Source organism: Loxodonta africana, chromosome 12 (assembly GCF_030014295.1).
Source record: "Loxodonta africana isolate mLoxAfr1 chromosome 12, mLoxAfr1.hap2, whole genome shotgun sequence".
NCBI classification, from domain to species: domain Eukaryota; kingdom Metazoa; phylum Chordata; class Mammalia; order Proboscidea; family Elephantidae; genus Loxodonta; species Loxodonta africana.
The window spans coordinates 42,306,275-42,326,954 of record NC_087353.1 but is presented as its reverse complement, the minus strand read 5'-3'; the positions used below and the strand labels follow the sequence as shown (position 1 = coordinate 42,326,954).

General features: G+C 43.0%; 1 long non-coding RNA gene across 1 annotated transcript in view; it reads left to right on the top strand.

The window, feature by feature from the left end:
• The first annotated feature begins 3,763 nt into the window (after nt 1-3,763).
• Nucleotides 3,764-20,680, top strand: part of LOC135232941 (uncharacterized) — a 58,344-nt gene continuing 41,427 nt past the window's right edge. Inside the window, exons 1-2 of the long non-coding RNA XR_010323567.1 lie at nt 3,764-3,977; nt 18,839-18,884. This is a non-coding gene — a long non-coding RNA (uncharacterized LOC135232941). The remainder of the gene's footprint in view (nt 3,978-18,838; nt 18,885-20,680) is intronic.

Here is a 20,680-nt window from a genome sequence, read left to right as displayed (position 1 = left end):
TATGCTGGGGAGAGGGGCGGGGGGGGGCATTTAGTGGAGCAGCCACAACCCACTCACGAGGTCTGGGGAGGCAGGGGTGGTGAAGGGGGTACAGGAGAGAGGGGCTTTGACCCCTTTTTCCGGCTCAGCACAGTGAGTCATTGGGAGGTGTTGGCCCAAATCTCACCTCCTCCACTCAAGGCTGAGCTGAGATGGTCCAGAGGATGGAGGTCAGCAGTATAGTGAGTGAGTCACAGAGCTGAGTCAGAGCCCACTCAGCCCCTCTCAGGGCTCTGACGAAGGCTGTGCCAGCTGGATGGCACTCTTCCAGCCTTGCCCCTTCCCTTACCACACACACACACACACTTCCCCTGACTGCTGGCCTCTTATCTCACAGGTTCAGTGGGATCTCGCTTGTTCTCTCATGTGGCTGGGCTTTCTTCATTCTCACATTCTTCATTCATTCATTCATTCACTCATTCATTGTTCAGGTACTAGGATAAAAACCCAGTCATTCCTTCAAGGAGCTCTCCACCCAGCAGAGGAAACCTAGCTTCCATCCATGCAGAGCAGCAGGCAAGGTACCACCACAGCAGAGCTGCACACAACATCACTAACCTGCTTGCAGGAGGGGAGTGAGGGAGCCAGCCTGAACACAAGGAGTCACTGCTCTGAATGTCCATTCCAGGAATTCAGAAGTAGAATGTTCAAACAACATTCTGTTTTCTTCTTCAAACTAGGGATACTCTGACACATGTAGGCATAGCCGGAGCTAATGGTCACAGAACAGGTTCTAGTCTAATCTGTCCATGTTCAAAATGAAGAATGAATTTTGGCTTTGAATCAATAACACAAAGAGCCACCTGATTGTCAGAGAATATACAATATCAGACCTGCAGTGACTCTGAAGTCATCTAATTCTAGTCTAACTGAAGTAGAAACTCGAGTCCAGAGAGGACAAAAACAGAGTCCTTTAATAATTTCCATCAATTCTTCCATCCTTTAAAAATAAATAACTTCTAATACAAAAATAAACCATATTATAGAGAGGATTAAAAAGAAAAAAAACACCCTAATCTCAACACTCCAACGTTAACTATTGATAGCATTTTGGTACTATTTCTTTACAGTTTCTTTTTACATAATTGAAATCATACCATATACACAACTTTTATGTATTATTTTTTCATCTGACTTTATGCTGTAAACATTTCTCCTGTTATTGTTTTCATAACCATCATTTTTAATGACTGTATAGTATTCCAACAAAGAACTAATCATAATTTTTTTCATGAGTTATTGAAAGTCCTTATTAAAGGACATTTAAGTTATGCCTAAGTTTTGGCTAATATAACAATGCTAAATACTGTCTCTTCATTTATTTATTCCACTGGGATAGACAGACTTCCATAAGTAGAATTGCTATAAGATAAAGGGTATAAACATTTTTAAGTCTCTTGATATGTTAATAAATTTCATTCTTTAAGATTGTACTAATTAAACTGCCACCAACAATTAAAAAAAAAAAAAGAAACAGTTGCTGTCCAGTTGATTCCAACCCCATGTGTGTTACAGTACAACTGTGATCCAAGGGGTTTTCAATGGCTGATTTTTCAGAAGTAGATTGCCAGGCCTTTCTCCTGGGGTGCCTCTGGGTGGACTCAAACCACCAATCCTTCAGTTAGCAGCCGAGCACATTAACCGTTTACACCATCCGGGGACTCTCTTTCACGAGTAATAAAAGGGCCTATTTTCACTGCCTCTTGTCCTTTCATTATATACCATGGCTTAAAACAAAAATAACTTGTCCGTTTCAACATATGACCTAAATGTAAATGTTTATACCTTTGGAGTCACCAACTCCACTGCTAAAATTACGGAAATATTCAGCAGGTGTGACTTTAACAGTATGATACTGTCTTATCATATGTATCTTAAAATGTGTATGTGTGTTAAAGTCCATGAAGAGCGGGACTATGGGAAGGACTTCTATATTCTACTTTATACACTTCTGTGTTGTTCTAAGTCTTCACATGTATTACTTTTATGTTATAATTAGCAAAATGACAAAGATATTTCCATCTTGAACAACAACAAAACCCCCCTGCAAAAACCAACACCCATTTTCATCTGCAGCTAGTATGCTGATTAAGCGCATCGGAATCACAGCTCTAAGCCTTACGTGACCTTCCTTGGTACTCTCATTTGCCGTATGGTGATAATAATATGAATATTACTGGGGCACTTAATTGAATATTCCTGGGTGGTACAAACATTTTGTGCTCGACTACTAACCTTAAGGCTAATGGTTTGAACCCAGTCAGTGGTGCCGTGGAAAAAAGGTCTGGCAATCTGTTTCCATAAAGATTACACTGAAGAAGACCCTATGGAGCAGTTCTACTCTGTAACGCGTTGAGTTGCCATGAGTTGGAACTGACTCTATGGCAACAGCAACAGGTTAGGGCTATTGTATCATTCAGCTGAAATAATTCCTACAAAATGCTTAGCACAGAGCCTTACATTTAATAACTATTAATAAATGTTAAAGGAGCCCTGGTGGAGCAGGCTAAGCACTTGGCAGCTAACAAAAAGGACAGTGGTTCGAACCCACCCAACAGCTCCACAGGAGAAAGATCTGGCTGTCTGCTTCCAAAAAGACTGCAACCAAGAAAACCTTATGGGGCAGTTCTACTCTGTCACAGAGTCACCATGAGTGAAAATCGACTTGATGGCACCTAACAACAACAATAATAAATGTTAACCATGTTATTTTGTTCTTAATGACATTTCTTTTAGTCTATGGAGGCCCCTACTCCCCTACCCACAGCGTCAGCCACAACTTCATATCATTTATTCCAATATCACCCAGCTCGCAAGGAACAAAGCCTCTGTAAAGCCACATTAGCCACCTACGTTACCTCAAGGTTCTGTTTGGCAAATCACAAGCCATTAACCCCTGAGCAGAGTGACAAAGGCGTGAGTGGGGAGGGACCTGGTGAAGCACATATGTGTGTGGGCAGCTCACTTGAGCACGAATGGATCCCCATCCATTCCAGATGGTAATGAGGACGCGCAGCACTGGAAACCGCCAAAAATGAGAGCGCTTGTTTTCAGCAGAGCAACAGCTGGGGAAAAAAACAACCGGAGAAGGAAAAATAAAAATTTCTGATTAAAAAAAAAATCCTGAAATCTCCAAGCACCCACAATGCTTAGAATCTCAAATACCTCGTGCTTATTTTCAAAAAAAAAAAAAAAAATCGCTTTTTAGAAAGCAAAGCTGGGTGAAGAGCACAAAGCTGGGAGCAGTGGTGTGCTAAGGTTCAGTAAGAGCAGGGCGCTGCAGTCGCAGCTGCTGTTAGGCCAGCAAGAGCTGGGTGGGGAAGGTGCCCGAGTCGGGGGCGGTGTGGGGTTACTGCCGTCACGCAGTCAGGCGAGGGACGCCTACTGTGAGGGTGCTGCTCCTACAGTGACCTTTGACTGATTTGCCCAGGAAAGCACCAAGTGCCTCCTCCCGGCAGCTTCCGGTCTAGACGCCGAGGCGCTTGCAATCCCGAGGCTTGCAGCGCAGGGGGCAGGCCTGGTCAGGGGAGAAACGAGGGGGAGGGGGGCTGGTGAGGGAGAAAACGGGATGAGGGGAGGAGGGAGTAAGGAGAGGAGGCAGGAGACGGTGGGGGGCGAGGGGGGACATGGGAGACAGCGACGCCCCCCGGCCAGGAAAGGGCAGCCCCTCCTTCCCATCGGAGCGTGAATGTTTGCTGAGCAGCACCCCCCCCCCCGCCCCCGCCCCAGCAGAAGTTCGGCTTCGCGTTCTTTGGCCTTTTCTGGCCGGGTCACATCGACACGCCCCCGATGCGCTTGTCAGGCAGCCGCTGGGGAGGACTCGGCGGGAGCCTCAAATACCACCTACTCCCGGGCCTCTCTCCCAGTTGATGCTTCTATTTTAGGCACCACGTTATTTCCTGCTGTGATTTTCTTCTGCCGCTAATTCGGGCTCTGAGGTAAGCCGTGACATCCGCTCCGGCTCCCGCACCACCCCCCCCCCCGCTCCCGCCCCCGCCCCCGCCCCCGCACGGGCACCCCGGGGCCCCACGTGAGCTCCTAGGACGCAGTGATCCACTCTGCCAGGCTCGCCCAACAGTAGTCTTCTAGGAGGAGGGATTTTTCCCCTGTGCAGGGTGAAATAGTCTGGCTAGAACGTGTTTCTCGGCAAGGGTTTAAAAAAAACTGTCAGGGACCCGATATAAATTATAGTATCGTGTCCCAGATCCAGTAAGGCGACTGTAGAAGCTTCCATATCAGCGGGTTTTAAATTTTTTTTTTTTTGGACAAGGGCGTCTTTGACAATACAATGAAAGCTATGCACCTTCTCCCTAGAAAGTGCCCGCATGCAAACCTGAGCGCACATACACAGACACAGCAATTCTGCTTGTAATCTTGGGGTTTGGCCACCTCCTGCAGTTTGTCCATGGAACTTTAGTGGTCCCAGGACCCCAGGTTAAAGCCCCAGCTCAAAAATGCTGAGTGTTGCATAGTCTGTCCCCTCTTGCCAGTTTTCACTCCAGCCAGACTCACTACTCCTTTCTTCTTCAGCCCCATTATATATAGTCAATTTGTGTTAAACTATTCTTAGTATGTGCAAGGATTTCACATTGGGAAATGTGAACTGGGAAAATGAAAGTTAGATTATAAATTGCTTACAGGGAGTGGGTATGCCCCTGGGTCTCCCTTCTAGTTGTCTGGGTCCTGCATGGGGGCGGGGTGAAGGCATGTGAGGGCCCTAAGGATTGATAATCTGTTTACTCACTCATTGGAACGGATATGTGAGTTATATATATACATGTATATGTTTGTGTGTGTGTTAGCTATCCATAATGTAACTTTTTAAATGCGACTGTGATATTAGCAATCAAACACAGAAATGTATGCCATTTTGGTGGAATGAGATGAATTGAATTGTAAAAGTTTTGGTGGATGCGGGGGTACTAAGATTTTTACTATTTTCTACAAAAAGAATATTCCACATATTCTACAACAAAGAGTCAGTGAACTTGTTTCAAGATTCAGTGTGAAATTCTGTTGATCTTCCACAATGAAACTGCATTTCATCAATTTTACTTTAAATGGCTCATACTTCAATTTTGATGCTTGTTTCATAATAAATTTTATAATTATAAATGAACAAATGAAAAGATGTCAAAAGAAAAGTTAATGATCAGAAAACAAATATAAGAAATTACTGTATTTTATTTTTATATAGATCTTTTATCTCTAACATGTTATAATTAAAAGCATTTCTTTCTATTCTTTGCTCTTACAAATTCTTCAATGATTTCATCACAATTAAGCTGCCAAACAGTATCTACTTCCATACATAACAAGGATAATGAATCAAGTCTTTCTTGAATCATTGTTGTACGCTGAGAGTTTTTGAGTCTTTTTAGGGACGAAAATGAGCATTCTGTTGTGCAGTTCGTGATCATTAAAGTTTGGAATATGTGTAAAGCAATTTCAACATTGGGAAATAGACATTGTATTTTATCTTCTGTTATGGAATCATACTGCCTACATGAGTGAGATTTGTCTTTCCTGAATCTGTCACACTTCTCCATGAAGATTTGTATTGAAGTCATGAGGATAAGCCTGCACTTATTTCTCGGATGCCTTCATGCATCAGGTATATCCAGAAAACAAATCTATTCAAACGAACTTCATACACTTTCACCCTTCTTTTCATGCGAGATTCATGTGTGTCAATGATGGTGCAGATGAACAGAAGTAATAGTAATAGTGTTATATCAAGGTTAAATTCCCTGATTTTAATTTTATGTAAAAGAATGTCCTTGTTCTTGAGAAATTCACAATGAAAGTATTTAAGGGTAAGAGGCAAAATGTCTGCAACTCACTCTCAAACGATTCAATAAAAGAAAATAGTAAGTATATGTTTATACATACGAGGTCCCTGGGTGGCGCAAACTCTTTCCGTGCTAGTCTGCTAACCGAAAGATCGGAGGTTTAAGTCCACCCAGAATCACCTCAAAAGAAAGGCCTGGTGATATACTTTCAAAACACCAGCCATTGAAAACCCTATGGAGCATAGTTCTCTGACACACATGGGGGCACCATGAGTCAGAGTCCACTGGAGGGCAACCGGTTCATACACACGCAGAGAGAGTAATAAAATAAGTGCGGCAAAGTGTTAACATTTGGTGAACCTCAGTGAAGACTGCAGGAGAATTCTTTCTCCTAGTCTTGCAGTTTTTCTGTAAGTTGAAATTAAAAAGTAAAAAAAAAAAAAAAAAAACCAGAGCCAGGGTTGCCAGGCAGCAGAGGCTCACATCATCTTATCCCTGTGGTGTGGTGAAAGACAAAGAGCCCTGACTTGGAGACTGAATTCAAACCCAAGCTCTGCTAACCACAAAATGCTAACACTCCCAGGCTCCTGTCTCTTCACTCTAAAATCCCTCTTAGGGTCATTTCGAGGACTAAATGAGGTTTAAAACACCTGGAACCTAGACAGATACATGCTGCTAAGGGTCCAGAAGTGATAAATACATACACAATTCTTGCCCTCAGGTAGTTTATACTCTAGTCAGAAAGATAAAAAATAAATTAACAAACTAACAGGCAGATATATAATTACAAACTGCCATAAATTCTATGAGGGTAGTGGACATAGTAGCATAGAGATGGGGAGAGAAGGGACCTACCTAATATAGGACGGCCAGGGAAAGCCTTACTGAGGAAACAACGTTTAAGCAGATAGTGAAGAATGCGGAGCCAGCTACAAAAGAGAGGTCGGCAATCTAGGTGGTGAGAAGGGCAGAACAAAGACCTTGGGATGGGCAAGAGCTCGGTGTATGCAAGGACCTGTTACTGTCTCTCCTATTGTTCTTATTGGGTGTCATTGAGTCAATTTTCGACTCACAGCAACCCCACAAGGCAGTGTAAAACTGCCCCATAGGGTTTTCTTGGCTGTAATCTTTAAAGAAGCAGGTCATCAGCTCTTTCGTGCACGGAGCCTCTGGATCGCTTTGAACCAGTTAGCAGCTGCACATTTAACCACTGCACCACCAGGCTTCCTTCTCCTGTACTAGATCACCTTGTAACTCCTTGTAAGCTCCTTGAGGGAAGGAAGGGACAGTGCAGCCCCTAGCACAGAGCAGACACTCAGGAAGCATCTGATGAGTGAACAAATGAATGGGTGTCCTTTGGTTTCAGTGTTTGCCCACAAGGAGGTCTCCCCCCAACAGCCTTTAGTCTCACTATGTTGTGAGAAAAAAGGAGGCTTCTGAGCTGGCAGCTCTGGAGTTTTCCTCTTCAAACATATTTGGTCTGTGGGCAATTGCTTAGAACACAGAACTGGAACCAAAGATCCCGTGGACCCATCCCCTCATGTTAAAGCAAAAGCAGCAGAGGCCCAGACTCAGGTAGACTCACCCCAATCCATAGGCCTGGTTGGGGGCCTGTGCTTTCCCCAACCCCACAGCCTGCCTTGTTTATTTGTTCAGCAGGTTTGTCTCAGCCACGGCACAGCATGTTCCAACTAAGGAACATTTGAGATGAGCCAATTTTTTTTTTAAATCATAGAAAATAGTGGTTTGCTCTTGTAGCTAAGGAGTAGGCAGCCAGGGTGGGAAACAGCTCAGGGGCAGATTTTTCCTTTCCTGCCCTTGGGTACCAGAGAAGGGACTCCAACAGGATTTCCTGCCCCAGTTTCTCCAGAAACTGTGATATGGAAAGACTAGGATATTTAATCATTAGATTTCCGGTTCTCAGCTCCATTCCAAGCTCCGTTTACATCCATCTAAGTTCAAGCCACGGCCTGGTCCAGAAGCCCAGCCTGGGAATGGAGGTATTGGGACCAGCATCTGCCTCTTGCTGTTCCCTCTGCCTGCAGTGTCCTCTCTCTTCTCTGCCTGTGAACTCTTACTTATTCTTGAAAACTCAAAAGCAATGTCACCACCTCTAAAACTTTTAACTGACTCCCCAATAGTCTGCCAGCTACTTTTAAATTAAAAAAAAAAAAAAAGCTGAATTTTTTTGTTTTGTATAACTGGATACTAACTCAGTGTGGTAATGCTAGTTTTTATCCGGTGTTGCTCAGAAGCACTTACTTGCGGTAATATAAGATTTGACGCATAGAACACTAATGACCAAAGACTGCATGAGTTGTGGGATGAAATCAAGGACATCATACATAAAGCAAAAGGTCATTAAAAAGACAGGAAAGAAGGAAAAGACCAAAATGGATGTCAGAAGAGACTCTGAAACTTGTTCTTGAACGTAGAGTAGCTAAAGCAAAAGGAAGAAATGATGAAGTAAAAGAGCTGAACAGAAGATTTCAAAGGGTAGCTCGAGAAGACAAAGTATTATAATGAAATGTGCAAAGACCTGGAGATAGAAAACCAAAAGGGAAGAACATGCTCAGAATTTCTTAAGCTGAAAGAACTGGAAAAAAAAAAAAAAAATTCAAGCCTTGAATTGCAATATAGAAGGATTCTTACACAACCTTACTTGCTGAAAGCGAAGAGGACTTGAAGCACTTACTGATGAAGATCAAAGACCACAGCCTTCAGTATGGATTACACCTCAACAGAAAGAAAACAAAAATCCTCACAACTGGACCAATAAGCAACATCATGATAAATGGAGAAAAGATTGAAGTTGTCAAGGATTTCATTTTATTGGATCCACAGTCAACATCCACGGAAGCAGCAGTCAAAAAATCAAACGATGCATTGGGCAAATCTACTGCAAAAAAACCTCTTGAAAGTGTTAAAAAGTAGAGATGTCATTTTAAGAACTAAGGTGGGCCTGACCCAAGTCATGGTGTTTTCAATCACCTCATACACATGGGAAAGCTAGGCAATGAATAATGAAGACTGAGGAAGAATTGATGCCTTTGAATTATGGTGTTGGTGAAGAATATTGAATATACCATGGACTGCCAGAAAAACAAACAAATCCATCTTGGAAGAAGTACAGCCAGAATGTTCATTAGAAACAAGGATGGTGAGACTTCATCTCACATACTTTGGGCATGTTATCAGAAGGGACCAGTCCCTGGAGAAAGACATCTTGCTTGGTAAAGTAGAAGGTCAGCAAAAAAGAGGAAGACCCTCAATGAAGATGGATTGACACAGCAGCTGCAACAGTGGGATCAAGCATAACAACAATCATGAGGATGGACAGGACCAGGGAGCGTTTCATTCTGTTGTACATAGGGTCGCTATGAGTCAGAAACGACTTGACGGCACCTAACAACAACATTGGCAAAATTCTGAACAACACAGGAAGCACCAAAAGAAGATGGAAGGAATACACAGAGTCACCGTACCAAAATGAATCAATCGGTCAGTGTTCAGCCATTTCAGGAGGTGGCATATGATCAAAAACCAATGATACTGAAGGAGGAAGTCTAAGCTGCACTGAAGGCATTGGCGAAAAACGAAGGGTTCAGGAATTGATGGAATACCAATTGAGATGTTTCAACAAATGGATGCAATGGTGGAAGCGCTCACTCGTCTAAGCCAAGAAATTTGGGAGACAGCTACCTGGCCAACCAACTGGAAGAGATCCGAATTTGACCCATTCCAAAGAAAGGTGATTCAATAGAATGCAGAAATTAGAGAACGATATCCTTAATATCACACAGAAATAAAATTTTGCCAAAGATAATTCAAAAATGGCTACAGCAGTACATTTGATATGGAACTGCCAGAAATTCAAGCCAGATTCTGAAGAGGGATATCACTGCTAACATCAGATGGATCCTGGCTGAAAGCAGAGAATAGCAGAAAGATGTTTACCTGTGTTTTATTGACTATGCAAAGGCATTCAACTGTGTGGATCATAACAAATTATGGATAACATTGCAAAGAATGGGAATTCCAGAATACTTAATTGTGCTTACGTGGAACCTATACGTAAACCAAGAGATAGTCATTTGAACAGAACAACGGGCTACTGTGTGGTTTAAAATCAGGAAAGGCAGAGGGTCCCAGAAAAAGCAGGAGAAAAATGCAGAACAAAATACAAATTCACACACACACAAAAAAGACTGGGCTTGCTGGTCTGACAGAGACTGGATAAAACCCAAGAGTATGGCCCCCAGACATCCTTTTAACTCAGTAATGAAGTCACTCCTGAAGTTCACCCTTCAGCCAAAAATTAGACAGGTCTATAGGGCCAATGATAACACACACACAAAAGATATATATTTTTTTATAGGGCCAACGATAACACATGTGAAGGATGTGCCTTATAGTTCAATCATGTATTCAAGACTAATGGGCACGCCAGCCAAAAAGCAAAGACAAGAAGGCAGGAAGGGACAGACAGGAAAACTGGATGAATGGAAACAGAGAACCTGGGGTGGAGAGGGGAAGAGCAATGACATGGTGGAGCTGATAACTAATGTCACAAAACAATTTGTGTATTAACTGTTTAATGAGAAACCGATTTGCTCTGTAAACTGTGACCTAAATCACAATTAAAAAAAAAAGTCAGGAAAGCTGTGTGTCAGGGTTGTATCCTTTCACCATACTTATTCAATCTATATGCTGAGCAGATAATTCGAGAAACTGGACTATATGAAGAAGCATTAGGATTGGAGAAAGACTCAATAACAACCTGCAATATGCAGATGACACAACCTTGCCTCCTGAAAGAGGACTTGAAGCACTTAGTGATGAAGATCAAAGGCTACAGCCTTCAGTATGGATTACACCTTAACAGAAAGTCCTGGGTGGTCAAGGTAAGAATGACAAAAGGCATCCTGGTAGTATAAAAGGTTGTGACTCTAAAAAGTCCTATGCAGCCTTTTAGTATACGTTGGCGGTCTATTTCCCTGAAAGGTCTACCACATAATAGGAGCTAAGAAAGTATTTATGCAAATACATAAGGAGTCCCTGGGTAGTGCAAATGGTTAAACACTTGACTATTAACCAAAAGGCTGATGATTCAAACCCACTCAAAGGCACCTCAGAAGGCCTGGCAATCTGCTTCTGAGAGGTCACAGCCTTGAAAACCATATAGAGCAGTTCTACTCTGCACATACAGGATCGCCAAGAGTTGGAAATGACTGGATGACAACCACCACCGATGACTGAGTGAGAATAACGCTCCCTGGCCCCTAAGGTCACTGAAGCCTCTGTCAGCCTTTGTTGGTTTTCCCATGGGACCAGGCTAAAATTCAAGAGTTGTCTTGGCCTCAGTTTCTTTCTTCCTAACCAGACAACATGTTCATTCTCAGTGCGCATCCATGGTCACACTAAGATTGGTGAGAACCCAGGGCTAGGGCCGTGGATTCTGGAACCCCTCCAAGGAACGGGGACAACAGTCCGGGTCGTGACACTTATCCCAGCCTGCTCTGCCCTTTGCCCCAGGCAGCTCCCCATGAAGAGGTCTGGTTGGCTGTGGGAGGTGCTGTTCTCCTGCCTTCCAAAATTAGCTCAGGCCTTAAAAATCGCAGCCTAGCTCCTGCTCCTCTCATGCCAAGGAAAACAGTAGATGTCAGAAGCCTCCCTAGGTATCTGGGAGAACAGCTCCTTCTGCTCCCTCCCTTCCTTGTATGAGGTCATTGAATCAGGATGACAGAGCAAACAATGACATGTGTTGGGACTTGTTCCCGGACTGATTCCAGGGTTTCTCCAACCTCATCCTCCTCCCCACCCTTAGAATGGCAAGCCCAGGTGTGGACAGTATTCTGAACTGGATTCAGTGTTTGGGATTCTGGGAAACAGACTGGTTGGGAGGCATCATCTGTGGCAGGTAAAGAGGAGGCCGTGGATAGAACCTTAGTAAAAGAGGGAATCAGTGTATTAGCACCGCTGGATATTTGCATAGAGCTTTCCAGGTTTCAGAGTGCGTTTTTTTTTTTTTACTTATAGTAATTTGCATTAGGAGGACAGGGATTCTTTTTGCCACTTCACAGATGAGGAAACTGAGGCTCATTTTAGGTCAGCATCTTAATCAAGGTGATACGGCTTAAATATGACAGACCCAGACTTAAAACGTGACTTATGATTCAAGGTCCATCTCCCACCACACCACGGTTCCCTGAACTCCAGGCACTGGTACACCTACTTCACGCTTTTTGCCTGTGATTTACTTCATGTTTTTCTTTAAATAAACTCATTTTAAAAACTGATTCCATTCTAAGCAACAATGTGTGAGAGTGTGCGTGTGTGTATTTATATATGTAGCTACTAAAATTAAACATTTTCATCCTTTTAAAGCCAACTCTCATGACACCAGGGATATTAGTGCCACACTTTGAGAAACTGTCCTACACACACCCTGCATTACTAAGGATGGATCTTCACGGGCTGGCAGACAAGTGGCTGCCCTTACTGAAACGCTCTGCTGGTTCAGGGCCACCACTGTCCTTGTTAGGGCTGTGCCTCAAAAATCACAGAATTAAGCCATGGCAGATAAGTGATCATGAATCCAACTCCTAAGGAGCACAGCCAGTCACTGTCCTAAAGATTAAGGTTCACCATTCAGGAATATAACATGAATCCGATGTAGTGCTTGCTGTCAAACTCAAAAAGCTTACAAACATAAAGAACTGAAAGCCAGAAGAAATAAGCAAAGGATTTGGAATCAGAGAAACCCAGATCTAGACTTGGTTCCACCATAAACTCAGGATGCCTTTGAGAAAGTCAGTTCATGTTTCTGAGCCTCAGTTTCCTTTTTTATGAAACAAAGATGATAATATCTCCTTTTTCTACCTTTTAAGACTGATAGGACATTCAGATAAAAATGGGTGTGGAAAATCCTCTGTAAACTGCAAAGCCGTAATATGGTGTTTAGGTAATAACCAGACGGTCCTAAACTCCTTCACAGTTATAATTTACAGTATAACTGGAGGTTGACTTTCTTGAGGTAAAACGACTCACCAAAAACAAGTTGGGAAGAGTCTTGGGACTGGAAAAATGTTGGTTGTTGCCCTTAACCCTTTTGGAATCCTGTGTTTCTTCTCTGATCCTTACTCTTTTCTTCTGCTTTGAAGCGTTTTATGGCTAACTTTTGAGCCCACGCGCAAGCTGACTGCATAATGATGGGTCTTTACTGCCCCCTTGTGGTCTCTCCCTTCCATGGCTGCACTGACATCCAAACGAGGGGGTGCATAACAATGGCAGACCTGAGGAAACCAGAGCCAGCCCTCAGGATTTTCCGGGGCCAGCAGAGGACTTAAAGCCCAAATTAAAGCCAGCTGCTGCAATCCACAGCTTCTTAACGGGAAGGAGTAGTTTCTGCCTGGTTTTGCCCTAACTAGGACAGGAATCCAGACCTCTGCCTGGATTAACCTTGCTAAAATGATGGTCAGTTCCTAGATTGCCCAGTTTGTCTGGAATAAGGTCCTGGAAATAAAGGCAGCTGTGAGGTGTCCTTTCTCTGCCAGGAAAACCCGAGTTAGGAAGGTCCAGGATTAAAGCCTGCCCTTCAGCCTCCCACCAGATTAAATCAAAAGTTAACTGAGCACCTATTTTGTGAACTGATAGGTGCCATGGTGGAGGGTGGGGGACATAAAAATAAATAAGTAGTTTCTGGAGCCCTAGTGGTGCAGTGGCTAAGAGCTTGGCAGCTAACCAAAAGGCCGGCAGTTCGAATCCACCAGCCGCTCCTTGGAAACCCTATGGGGCAGTTCTACTCTGTTCTACAGGGTCACAATGAGTCAGAAATGACTCGACAGCAGCGGGTTTGGTTTGGTTTTGGCCCTCAAGAACTCACAAAGCTTACAAACATAAATAACCCAAGCACACATAAAATTAACAGCTATTGTTAGTCCGTTTGAGTAAGGGCTACAACAGAAGTATACATAAAGCTACCAGACTGGTAGAGAGGGAGAGATTAGCGACAGCCATGGGCATCAGAGAGGCTTCCCGAAGGTAATGAAACTAAAGCTGGACCTCTAAAAATGAGTAAGCCCTCACCTGACAGACATGAGCAGGGAAGGCCACAATGATGCTACTTTTTTGGTGCTGATTATGTGACAAGAATGGCTAAGGGTTTTACAGATACCTCAGTTTTAATCTCTGCAATTGTAGGAGGTAGGTATTATTTTCCCTATTTAATGGACAAGGGCTCAAGGCCATGCACAGCAAGGCTTGACAAAAAATAGAGAAACAGCAAAGGGTGTTTGGGGCAAATAACATGTTGCTACTAGAGTATCAGGTACACGTGGTCAGAGGCAGAAAGGGAAGGACAAGGGCATATGGAGGTCATAATGATTAAAAAGTACATGAACCCAGTGATAAGGAATTTTAAAGCCTCAAAGGAATTTGAACCTCATCCTTTGGATAATAGGTAGCCTTTTGAGATTTCAGAGCAAGGAATTCTGCTCAGGGCTATGTTACAGGCTAAGTCAGGGGATATGTGGAGGAGAGATGATGAGAGAGACAAGAGGAAGGGAAACCTGTGAGGAGCCATGAAATAGGAAGCTTGGGTTAGGGCAGGGGCAGTGGGCACTGCAGAGGGATGAATCGGAAAAGCTCTATATGCAGAAATTAAGATAGACCTGGGGATGAAGTAGGCAGAATTTGGTGGAAACAACTGTCCTCTCATATGCTTAGCCTTCCAACCTGCCTCATCAATGCTAGGTTCTATGGGAATGAGAAAGATTTCCACTCTCCTATTTTTGTGGGATACAAGGAGCCCTGGTGGCGCAGTGGTTAAGAGCTACAGCTGCTAACAAAAGGGTCGGCAGTTCAAATTCACCAGCTGCTCCTTGGAAACCGTATGGGGCAGTTCTACTCAGTTCTATATGGTTGCTGTGAGTCAGAACCAACTTGACGGCACCTAACAACAAAAACAACATGGAATATGAGTCTCAGTTCCACCCTGGGCTATGGCTAGATTATGGTTGTGCCAAATCTCTAAAGCCAAAACAGGGCAAGGTCTGTTCAGAGACCAGAGAGGAAACCTTGAAAGCAGTCAATGCCCACATCAAATAATGAATCTTAGCATCAAAGAGTGGCCTGGGACAAAAAAAGACCATATCAGTTGATACAGTAACCCATTCCCCAAAGGTCAAGGAGAATTTTCTGTCATTTCCCAGCAGTTTGGCATTTGGTTGGACCAAATCCTGTATGGGAACTCAGCCCTCCCATGAGTTTTGATTCCTGCTTTTGATTGCCACAGGGCTGGCAGGCTTCCCTCTGGCTTTCACTCTCAGGAAGTCAGCCACAGCTGCTGGCCATTTGTCACACCCTATCCGGGAGGTGGCAGCATTTCATTTGTCAAGTAACACACTTCCAGACTACGGCTAACGGCTTCCAAGTTTGTTGGGAATTGTGTCATCTTTCCCAACAGGGCTAACTTCATCAGTTCCACTGAAGTAGCAGTGGGTAGGTGCTTGGGCTACAAGCAGATATTTGGGCTTGTATTTACTATCCTGGGTTGGGACAATTCCAGGGAAAATATTTACAACACTCAAGAAACATCTATTGAAAATGCCAGGCACTGTGCAAAATTCTGATAAGAATGGCCCGTGTTCTCAAGTTTTATTCTAGGAAAGGAAGGAGATGGTATCTTGAGATATCTCTTTAATTTTTCCTTCTTTTTAAAGTTTGGTCCCCCATGTGTCTGTCAGTTTGTCTTACTGTGAGGGCTTGTGTGTTGCTGTGATGCTGGAAGCTATGCCACTGGTATTCAGATACCAGCAGGGTCACCCATGGAGGGCAGGTTTCAGCTGAGCTTCCAGACTAAGACAGACTAGGAGGAAGGACCCGGCAATCTACTTCTGAAAAGCATTAGCCAGTGAAAACCTTATGAATAGCAGCGGAACACTGTCTGATATAGTGCTGGAAGATGAGCCCCCAAGGCTGGAAGGCACTCAAAAGACGACTAGGGAAGAGCTGCCTCCTCAAAGTAGAGCTGGCCTTAATGATGTGGATGGAGTAAAGCTTTTGGGACCTTCATTTGCTGATGTGGCACGACTCAAAATGAGAAGAAACAGCTGCAAACATCCATTAATGATTGGAACCTGGAATGTATGAAGTATGACTCTAGGAAAATTGGAAATCATCAAAAATGAAATGGAACACATAAACATCAATACCCTAAGCATTAGTGAGCTGAAATGGACTGGTACTGGCCATTTTGAACCAGACAATCATATAGTCTACTATGCTGAGAATGACAACTTGAAGAGGAACGGTGTTGCATTCATCATCAAAAAGAACATTTCAAGATCTATCCTGAAGTACAATGCTGTCAGTGACAGGATAATATCCATACGCCTCCAAGGAAGATCAGTTAATACGACTATTATTCAAATTTACACACCAACCACTAAGGCCAAAGATGAAGAAGTTGAAGATTTTTATCAGCTGCTGCAGTCTGAAATTGATCGAACATGCAATCAGGATGCGTTGATACTTACTGGCAATTGGAATGCGAAAGTTGGAAACAAAGAAGAAGGATCAGTAGTTGGAAGATATGGCCTTGGTGATAGAAACAATGCCGGAGATCAAATGATAGAATTTTGCAAGACCAATGACTTCTTCATTGCAAATACCTTCTTTCACCAACATAAACTGCGACTGTACATATGGACCTCACCAGATGGAACACACAGGAATCAAATTGACTACATCTGTGGAAAGAGATGAAGGAAAAGCTCAATATCATCAGTCAGAACAAGGCCAGGGGCCGACTGTGGAACAGACCATCAATTGCTCATATGCAAGTTCAAGCTGAAACTGAAGGAAATCACAGCAAGCCCACAGAGCCAAAATATGACCTTAAGTATATCCCACCTGAATTTAGAGACCATCTGAAGACTAGATTTGACTCATTGAACACTAGTGACCGAAGACCAGACGAGTTGTGGAACAACATCAAGGACATCGTGAAGAAAGCATGAGGTCACTGAAAAGACAGGAAAGAAAAGACCAAGACGGATGTCAGAGGAGACTCTGAAACTTGCTCACGAACGTCAAGCAGCTAAAGCAAAAGGAAGAAATGATGAAGTAAAAGAACTGGCAGAAGATTTCAAAGGGCAGCTTGAGAAGACAAAGTTAAGTATTATTCTAATGACATGTGCAAAGAGCTGAAGACAGAAAACCAAAAGGGAATAACATACTTGGTGTTTCTCAAGCAGAAAGAGCTGAAAAAAAAAATGCAAGCCTTCAGTTTCAATAGTGAAGGATTCCATGGGGAAAATATTAAACAACACAGGAAGCATCAACAGAAGATGGAAGGAATACACAGAGTCATTATACCAAAAAGAATTAGTCAATGTTCAGCCATTTCAAGAGGTAGCATATGATCAGGAACCAATGGTGCTGAAGGAAGAAGTCCAAGCTGCTCTGAAGGCAATGGTGAAAAACAAGGCTTCAGCAATTGATGGAATATCAATTGAGATGTTTCAACAAACAGATGCAGCGCTGGAGGTGCTCACTTGTCTATGCCAAGAAATATGGAAGACAGCTTCCTGGCCAACTGACTGGAAGAGATCCATATTTATGCCTATTCCCAAGAAAGGTGATCCAACTGATGAGAAAATTATAGAACAATATCATTAATATCACACACAAGTAAAATTTTGCTAAAGATCATTCAAAAACGGCTGCAGCAGTGTATCGACAGGGAACTGCCAGAAATTCAGGCCAGATTCAGAAGAGGACATGAAGCCAGGGATATCATTGCTGATGTCATATGGATCCTGGCTAAAAGTAGAGAATACCAGAAGGATGTTTACCTGTGTTTTATTGACTGTGCAAAGGCATTCAACTGTGTGGATGATAACAAATTATGGATAACATTGTGAAGAATGGGAATTCCAGAACACTTAATTGTGCTCATGAGGAACCTTTACATAGATCAAGAGGCAGTTTTTCGGACAGAACAAGGGGATACTGATTGGTTTAAAGTCAGGAAAGGTGTGCATCAGGGTTGTATCCTTTTACCATACCTATTCAATCTGTATGCTGAGCAAAATAATACGAGAAGCTGGACTATATGAAGAAGAATGAAGCATCAGGATTGGAGGAAGGCTCATTAACAACCTGTGTTATGCAGATGACACAACCTTGCTTGCCGCAAGTGAAGAGGACTTGAAGCAGTTACTAATGAAGATCAGAGACCACAGCCTTCAGTATGGATTGCACCTCAACATAAAGAAAACAAAAATCCTCACAACTGGACCAATGAGCAACATCATGATAAACGGAGAAAGGATTGAAGTTGTCAAGGATTTCATTTTACTTGGATCCACAATCAACAGCCATGGAAGCAGCAGTCAAGAAATCAAATGACATGTTGCACTGGGTAAATCTGCTGCAAAGGACCTCTTTAAAGTGTTGAAGAGCAAAGATGCCACCTTGAAGACTAAGGTGTGCCTGACCCAAGCCACGGTAATTTTCAATCTCATCATATGCATTTGAAATCTGGACAATGAATAAGTTAGACCGAAGAAGAACTGACACCTTTGAATCGTGGTGGTGGCAAAGAATATCGAATATACCATGGAGTGCCAAAAGAATGAACAAGCCTGTCTTGGAAGAAGTGCAACCAGAATGCTCCTTAGAAGCAAGGATGGCAAGACTGCATCTTACATACTTTGGACATGTTGTCAGGAGGGATCAGTTCCTGGAGAAGGACATCATGCTTGGCAAAGTACAGGGTCGGTGGAAAAGAGGAAGACCCTCAACAAGGTAGACTGACATAGTGGCTACAACAATGAGCTCAAGCATAGCAACAATTTTAAGGATGGCGCAGGACTGGGCAGTGTTTCATTCTATCATGCATAGGGTCATTAATGAGTCGGAATCAACTCATTGGCACGTAACAACAACAAAGTTTTGGTAATACCTGCCCATCTCATCTTTTTGTTTTTCTTTGCCTTTAGATATACTACTGCCCTGAAATCACATCACCCAAAGCTACTCGCTCTGGTGAGTTTGTGTCCAAGGAAACAAACTGATAGGGTTGGCATGATTCAGAATTGACTTGATGGCACCTAACGACGACAACCACCACAAAATGATACATGAAATAGGGACCCATTTTAGGGAACTTGGATATGCCTCAAAAGAATGTCATGTAAGAAGTACATCTTATATCACTAAAAAGTTTGAAAGTGCAGTCTAATCAGGAGCCAACCATATGCTGGAACTCTAGGAGAGACGTCTAGAATGCTTGTAGTAACCCTGACTCCACACCTGGAGGGGAGGGGTGAGAGCAAGTACTGGGAAAATCATTTCAGCCTTACAGGGGAAAGGACATAAAAATAATTAGAAAAAAAAATGTAGGAAAGGGAATAGACGACACCTTAATAATACAGGAAAGACCACACAGTTTTCAAAGTGTTTTCATACACATTATTTGATCCTCTCATGATCCAAAGCATTAGTACAGCATCTGGCACGTTGAGGGCACTAAATAAATCTTAGCTACTGTTTTTTTAATAAAAAATGGTTAGCAGAAGAAAGTTTTGGTTTTCTAGGTAAGTTTTAGGTCTCTAGAAAATTCCTTAAGTAGACAAAGGAACTTGTTTTAATGCTAAATGCATGTTTTTAGGTGCCTTCAAGTTGATTATGACTCATAGCGACCCTATGTACAACAGAAGGAAACACTGCGGGGTCCTGCGCCATCCTCACAATTGTTGCTCTGTTTCAGCCCACTGTTGCAGCCACTGTGTCAATTCATCTCGTTGAGTCTCTTCCTCTTTTTCGCTGACCCTCTACTTTACACCAAGCATGATGTCCTCCTCTAGGGGCTGGTCCCTCTTGATTCCAAGTGCATGAGAGTACTTGCTTCTAAGGAGCATTCTGGCTGTAATTTTTCCAAGACAGATTTGTTCATTCTTCTGGCAGTCTGTGGTATATTCAATATTTTCGCCAACACTGTAATTCAAATTCATCAATTCTTCACTCTTCCTTATTCATTATCTAGCTTTCGCATGCATATGAGGCAACTGAAGATATCATGACTAAATACATACTCGTGGCTTTTTCTCTCCAGAATACTGTTCACTATGGTATACATACTTTACCTTTTCCCCCCAATAAGTGAGTACCCATAACCAGGATAAACTTTGTTCCTAGTACCAAAATAGGAAGGATCAGCTGTCCAAGAGTGCGGTCTACCTTCAAAATTCCTGTCTGCCCCTTGGTCTTTAACCTGCCTCTAGGTACCCACCTCTTATTTCATTTAGTGAAGACAACAACTGTTCTCCTGCTTCTCTTCTGAGATCCAGGCCTATATATTCAACTGCTTTCTTGACATCTTTACTTGGATGTTTCAAAGAGACATCAAGCTCAGCTTGTCCGAAACTGAACTTATCATCTCCTCCACCTCCATCCAGGTCCTCCATCAGCGTTCCCCTTATCTCAAAGAATGGCTCCATTACCATTCAGATGTATGAGGCAGAAATCTAGGCATCATCCTCTACCCTTTCTCCCCTTCACCCCTAGACAATCCACCGTACAGTCTTAGCCATTCCACTTCTTCAAATACTGCTAGGATCCATTTACCTCTTCCCATCTTGATGCTGTAAAGAACATCTTAAGCCAGATGAGACCTTGATGATTAATTAGTCTAGAGCAGGGGATGGCCAACTACAGTCTGCAGGCCAAATCCAACCTGCCACCTGCTTTTATAAATAAACACTTACTGGAACAGGGCCACACTCACTCATTTATATATTGTCTTTGGCTACTCTTGTGCGACAATGGCAGAGTTGAGTAGT